This window comes from Dendropsophus ebraccatus, chromosome 11, assembly GCF_027789765.1.
Source record: "Dendropsophus ebraccatus isolate aDenEbr1 chromosome 11, aDenEbr1.pat, whole genome shotgun sequence".
NCBI classification, from domain to species: domain Eukaryota; kingdom Metazoa; phylum Chordata; class Amphibia; order Anura; family Hylidae; genus Dendropsophus; species Dendropsophus ebraccatus.
The window spans coordinates 65,138,421-65,144,420 of record NC_091464.1 but is presented as its reverse complement, the minus strand read 5'-3'; positions in this window follow the sequence as shown (position 1 = coordinate 65,144,420).

Genomic DNA, 6,000 nt, shown 5'->3' with positions numbered 1-6,000 from the left:
TTTTGTCTCCATCTGGCACAGACCTCCATGACGACTTCTTACAGCTACAATACGTTTCTTCTCAACCTGCCAGACAAACATCTTAGGCCTCTGCACATTGGGTGGTAGTAGTGAGATAAGGTGAGTGCGCGGGGGCCGAGTGCCGCTGGGCACCTCCTAGCTGTCTGTGCCACGTGCGGTTGCCTGGACCGCCCGATCCTAGAAACTGCCCTGTCTGCAAATGAGTAATGAGGAGTAATTCTTGTGACCTGATTGATTTAAACTACAAACAGTAAAGAACCACATATGATGGTCAAAATAATTGTGGAGAAAAAACAAAAGCAAGCTGGCAGCAGAGCAAGGGTAATAAAGTAGATGCTGCCAACATGAACCAAACAGGTCAGAGAGCACAGACACACTAAATGGCAATCCCATCTGCCTGTGTGACAATGGGATGCGGTGCGCGCCTCCGCGGCTCTCCGCTCAAAGAATTCACCTTTCATTTCTTTGAGCGGAGGCACACGCGGCACACAGACAGGCAGATTTTTTTGCAGATTGAGGCTGGGTTCACACTACGTATATTTCAGTCAGTATTGTGGTCCTCATATTGCAACCAAAACCAGGAGTGAATTGAATACACAGAAAGGATCTGTTCACACAATGTTAAAATTGAGTGGATGGCCATCATTTAATGGCAAATATTCGTTGGTATTTTAAAACAAGGCTGTTGTATTAAAATAATGGACGTTATTTACTGTTATATGGCGGCCATCCACTCAATTTCAACATTGTATGAACAGATCCTTTCTATGTTTTCAATCCACTCCTGGTTTTGGTTGCAATATGAGGACCACAATACTGACTGAAATATACGTAGTGTGAACCCAGCACATAACAGAACTGTAGCCAGGAGACAAAAAGTATGCCTTTGTTTGGGTGGCCATGAGCCCCCCAGGAGCTCAGGGCCCCAGGCTACCACCCGAAACGGACCTATTCTAATCCGCTACTGGCCCCACTCCTGCAGCTATAGTCCGCTCTGTAAAAGCTGTTTAGAGCACATACAAGCAGCCCTGGGCAGTGGTGACACTGCAGTCTATAGCTGCAGGAGCGGGATGACTGGGCAGGGGATAGCAGGTACATATTCATATTGGTGCAATGTGCAGCCATTTCTGTGTTCCCAAGGCTTATACATATTCATATTGAGCCTGCTGTCATCTACCCTGTCCCACCCCTGAAGCTATAACTGCCTGAGGCCACTCCATTATATACAAAAGAACACTGCAGAGACACCATCACGTGTCTCAACGTCAGTGAGCTAGCCAGACCTTCCTCCGGGAAGAAACAACCAAGCCAATGAAATGTCTCCAATTAAGAAAAACCACCTAAGCAAGGTATCCATCCACAGACAGCTGTTTCGGGGGTTTTGCCCCTCATCAGTGTGGAGTAGGTTTCTGGCTAGTGGGAGCAATGACTAGTAAGTGCATGCAAAAGGATGCTGATTGACCTCCGGGAGTTTAACCAAAACACTGACGTTGAGACATGTGATGGTGTCTCTGCAGTGTTTTGGTTGATCTCCCTGAGGTCAACCAGCGTCTTTTTGCCACTCCATTATAGTCACAGGGAAGGAAGGAGTGCTTCTCTGTTGAGCTGACACGGAATATCATTGGTGTGACATGTACAGGGCAGAACCAATATACAAGCTGGCACCATGTCAGTGACATCACTGTATCACTTGATCAGCCCGGGGAACCCCAAAACTAAGCCAACTAACTGGAACAGTTAGAGAAGCAGCAGCAAGAGACTGGTGGCAAGTAAGTACATTTGTTTTATGTGTTTACCTCATTTGAGAATCAGATATAGAAAATAAAAATTCTGTGAAGCCCCTTATTGTTAAAGGACAACTCCAGCCAAAACATATTTTAATATGTTATTATATAGGGAAAGATAAATAATAATAATAATTTTTATTTATATAGCGCCAACAGATTCCGCAGCACTTTACAATTCTGGAGGTACATACATAGACAAAAAATCGACATTACAAAGATACATATAATTATCCATACATGAGGAGTGAGGTCCCTGCTTGCATGCATGAGCTTACAGACTATCAGGAGGGGGTGCGAGACAAAATGGCAGAGGGGCAAAGTGCATCGTTGTTCTTATGGTCCAGCCATCTTTAGGCAGTGCGGGTAAGGGGGGGTGAACCTGTCACCAGCCAATGCCTGCATGCACAGGTCTAAGTGCTTAAATGCTTGGTGTGTGTGTGCGTGTATGTATGTGTCTGTGTGTGTGTGCGTGGTGGAGGTATCTGTGTGTGTGTGTGTGGAGGGGGGGTTGAGGGTTGAGTCAAAATTAGGGAACCTGGTAAGCCTGTTTGAACAGATGTGTTTTGAGGACACGTTTGAAGCTTTGTGTATTGGAGGTGAGTTTGACAGTCCTGGGTAATGCATTCCATAGAACTGGTGCAGCTCGGGTGAAGTCCTGGAGACGGGAGTGAGAGGTGCGGATCAAGGTGGATGTTAATCGTAAGTCATTAGAGGAGCGTAGGGCATGGGTAGGGCGGTAGACAGAGATGATGGAGGTGCAGCACTGTGGAGAGCCTTGTGGGTGAGCAGGAGGACTTTATATTGTATCCTGTGTTTAACAGGGAGCCAGTGTAGTGACTGGCACAGGGGGGAGGCATCAGTATAACGGCTGGACATGGGGATGAGCCTGGCGGCTGTATTGAGAATGGACTGGAGAGAGGAGAGTTTGGAGGAAGGAAGGCCGATTAGTAAGGAATTGCAGTAGTCAAGACGGGAATGAATCAGAGCGACAATGAGAGTTTTAGCAGATTCGACAGGAAGGAAGGGACGGATTTTAGAGATGTTTTATAGATGCAGATTACAGGAACGTGAAAGAGATTTAATGTGAGGAGTGAAGGACAGATCTGAGTCAAACATAACCCCAAGGCAGCGGGCTTGCTGTGTAGGGGCTATGGTCGCACCACAGACAGAGATGGAGATGTCAGGTGGAGGGTGTTTAGCAGAGGGAGGGAAGACAAGAAGCTCAGTCTTAGAAAGGTTTAGTTTTAGGAATAGGGAGGACATAGCGTTGGAGACGGCAGACAGACAGTTACTGGTGTTCTGTAGAAGTGCGGGGGTGATATCACGGGAGGAGGTATATAGCTGGGTATCATCAGCATAGAGATGGTACTGAAAACCAAACTTGCTGATGATTTGTCCGATGGGTAAAGTGTAAAGTGAGAAAAGGAGAGGGCCCAGCACTGATCCCTGAGGAACCCCAACTGTAAGGGGGAGAGAAGATGACGTGGAGCCAGAAAGTGATACACTAAAGGAGCGGTCGGAGAGATAGGAGGAGAACCAGGAAAGAGCAGAGTCCTTGAGGCCGATAGAGCGGAGCGTGGAGAGGAGGAGCTGGTGGTCTACAGTGTCAAAAGCTGCAGATAGGTCCAGGAGGATGAGAAGTGAATGGTCACCTTTAGATTTGGCGGAGAGGAGATGGTTAGAGACTTTAGTAAGGGCAGTTTCTGTCGAGTGGTGAGGACGGAAACCGGACTGAAGGGGGTCAAGGAGAGAGTTGTCAGAGAGGTAGCGGGTTAGGCGGGAATAGACCAGATGTTCCAACAGTTTGGAGATAAAAGGAAGATTAGAGACAGGTCGATAGTTTGCAGCACAGGAGGGGTCTAGGGAGGGTTTTTTCAGTAAGGGAGTGATAATGGAGTGTTTGAAAGCCGAGGGGAAGATGCCAGAGGAGAGGGAGAGGTTGAAGATTTTAGTAAGGTAAGTAGTGACAACAGGAGACAGAGACTGGACAAGGTGTGAGGGAATAGGGTCACTAGGGCAGGTGGTGGGACGAGAGGAGGAGAGGAGTCTGGAGACTTCCTCCTCTGTTACAGGTTCAAATACTGAGAGGGATGAGGAGGAAATACAAGAGGGAATGGCATCAACACTTCTTTGGGACTGGGAGGTGATCTCCTGACGGATGGTATCTTTCTTTTCCTTGAAGTAGGATGCTAGGTCTTCAGCACAGAGGTTAGTTACGGGTGTCTGAACTTTGGGTTTGAGGATGGAGTTGAGGGTATCAAAGAGACGTTTTGGGTTATGGGATAGAGAAGAAATGAGAGAGGTAAAGTAAGATTGTTTAGCAGAATGAAGAGCGGAGTAGTAGCTTCTAAGCACAAATTTGTAATGTAGGAGGTTTGCATCAGTTTTAGACTTCCTCCACGAACGTTCAGCACACCTAGAACACCGTCTAAGAAAACGAGTTGAAGGTGTGTGCCAAGGTTGTGGTCGTCTGCGTTTTGCTGATTGAGGTGTGAGGGGTGCCATTTTGTCAAGGGTTGTTTTGAGGGTGTCGTGATAGCATTTGGCAGCCAGATTGGGACAGGAGAGTGAAGAGATAGGAGGCAGTGATGACTGTACAGAGTCTGTAAGTTGTTGGGTGTTGATGGCACGTAAGTTTCTGTACATGACCAAGGTTGGGGTGTCAGGAGGAGAATGAGTATTAGTGATTGAAAAGGAGAGAAGATTGTGGTCCGAGAGCCCGGTAGGAGTGTTATTGAGGCGAGAAACAGGGCAAAGTCTGGAGAAGACAAGGTCCAGGGTATTCCCACCCTTGTGGGTTGGAGAGTCAGAATGCTGGGAGAGGCCAAGGGAGGAGGTTAGAGAAAGAAACTGAGAGGGAAAGTGGTTTGTCAATAGGGATATTAAAATCGCCCATGATGAGGGCGGGTATGTCAGAAGATAGAAAGTAAGGAAGCCAGGTAGAAAAGTGGTCAAGAAAGCGTCGTTGTGAACCAGGGGGGCGATATATGACTGCAACTCTCAGGGAAAAGGGGCGGAAGAGTCTAATGGTGTGCACCTCAAAAGAGGAGAATGAGAGGGAGGGCACAGGGGGAATGACCTGGTAAGTGTAGTCCTGAGAGAGAAGTACACCCACTCCTCCACCATGCCTGTTATCAGGTCTAGGAGTATGGGAAAAATGAAGGCCTCCATGGGTCAGAGCAGCAGGTGAGGCTGTGTCTGACTCTTGTAGCCATGTTTCTGTGAGAGCCAGCAGGTTGAGCAATTTATTGAGGAATAAGTTGTGGGTTTCAGTGAGTTTATTGCAGACAGATCTAGAATTCCATAGAGCACAGTTAATGGAGATGGGGTCTGGCATGCAGGGAATCTTAATCAGGTTAAAAGGGTTTTTGTAGGTGGCCGATGAAGAGAAGCTGTTAGTAAAGGTTGGAGGACCAGGGTTAGGAGAGATGTCTCCAGCAGTAAGCAGGAGCAGAGATAGAGATAGCAGGTGTGAGTAAGAGAGGGAGGGAGGATGTTTGGAGGGAATGGGAAGAAATGGTTTATTGTATGGGAAAAAGACAGCAGGGGGGGTTAGATCAGCAGGTAGAAGGGAAGGAGAGATAAATATACTATTGCTTGATATAGGTGTTGGGGGTTTGGAGCAGAGTTTGAGTATTAGGGAAGCAAAAGTGATAGCAAAGGTGAACATTTTTGGAGAGCAGAGGAGTATATGGAATGCAGTTACCTTCAGTTCCAATTCTGGTTTAATTCATCTAGACACTTTGACTGATCAGCACTTAGAGTGGTCAGGAATGACCAGAGCAGTTCACTATACAGTTAGATAACTAGCTGAGAAGTACTACCAGGTGTGAAACATGGGGTGGGTGGGGAAGAGATGGAAGAGGGCAGGGGTAACTGATAGAGAGAAGATTGTAAACAAACAGTTTGGGTTCACTGCTTAGAAAAGAGGGCAATAAAAGTCAATGCTGAGAAGAGTAGAGCCAGATAGCATACCATGAAATTTAAACAATGCAATGGATAATGGGGGTAGGAGTTGATAGTTGGAGCCAATTCATACCATGAAATTTAAACAATGCAATGGATAATGGGGGTAGGAGTAGATAGTTGGAGCCAATTCATACCATGAAATTTAAACAATGCAATGGATAATGGGGGTAGGAGTAGATAGTTGGAGCCAATTCATACCATGAAATTTAAACAATGCAATGGA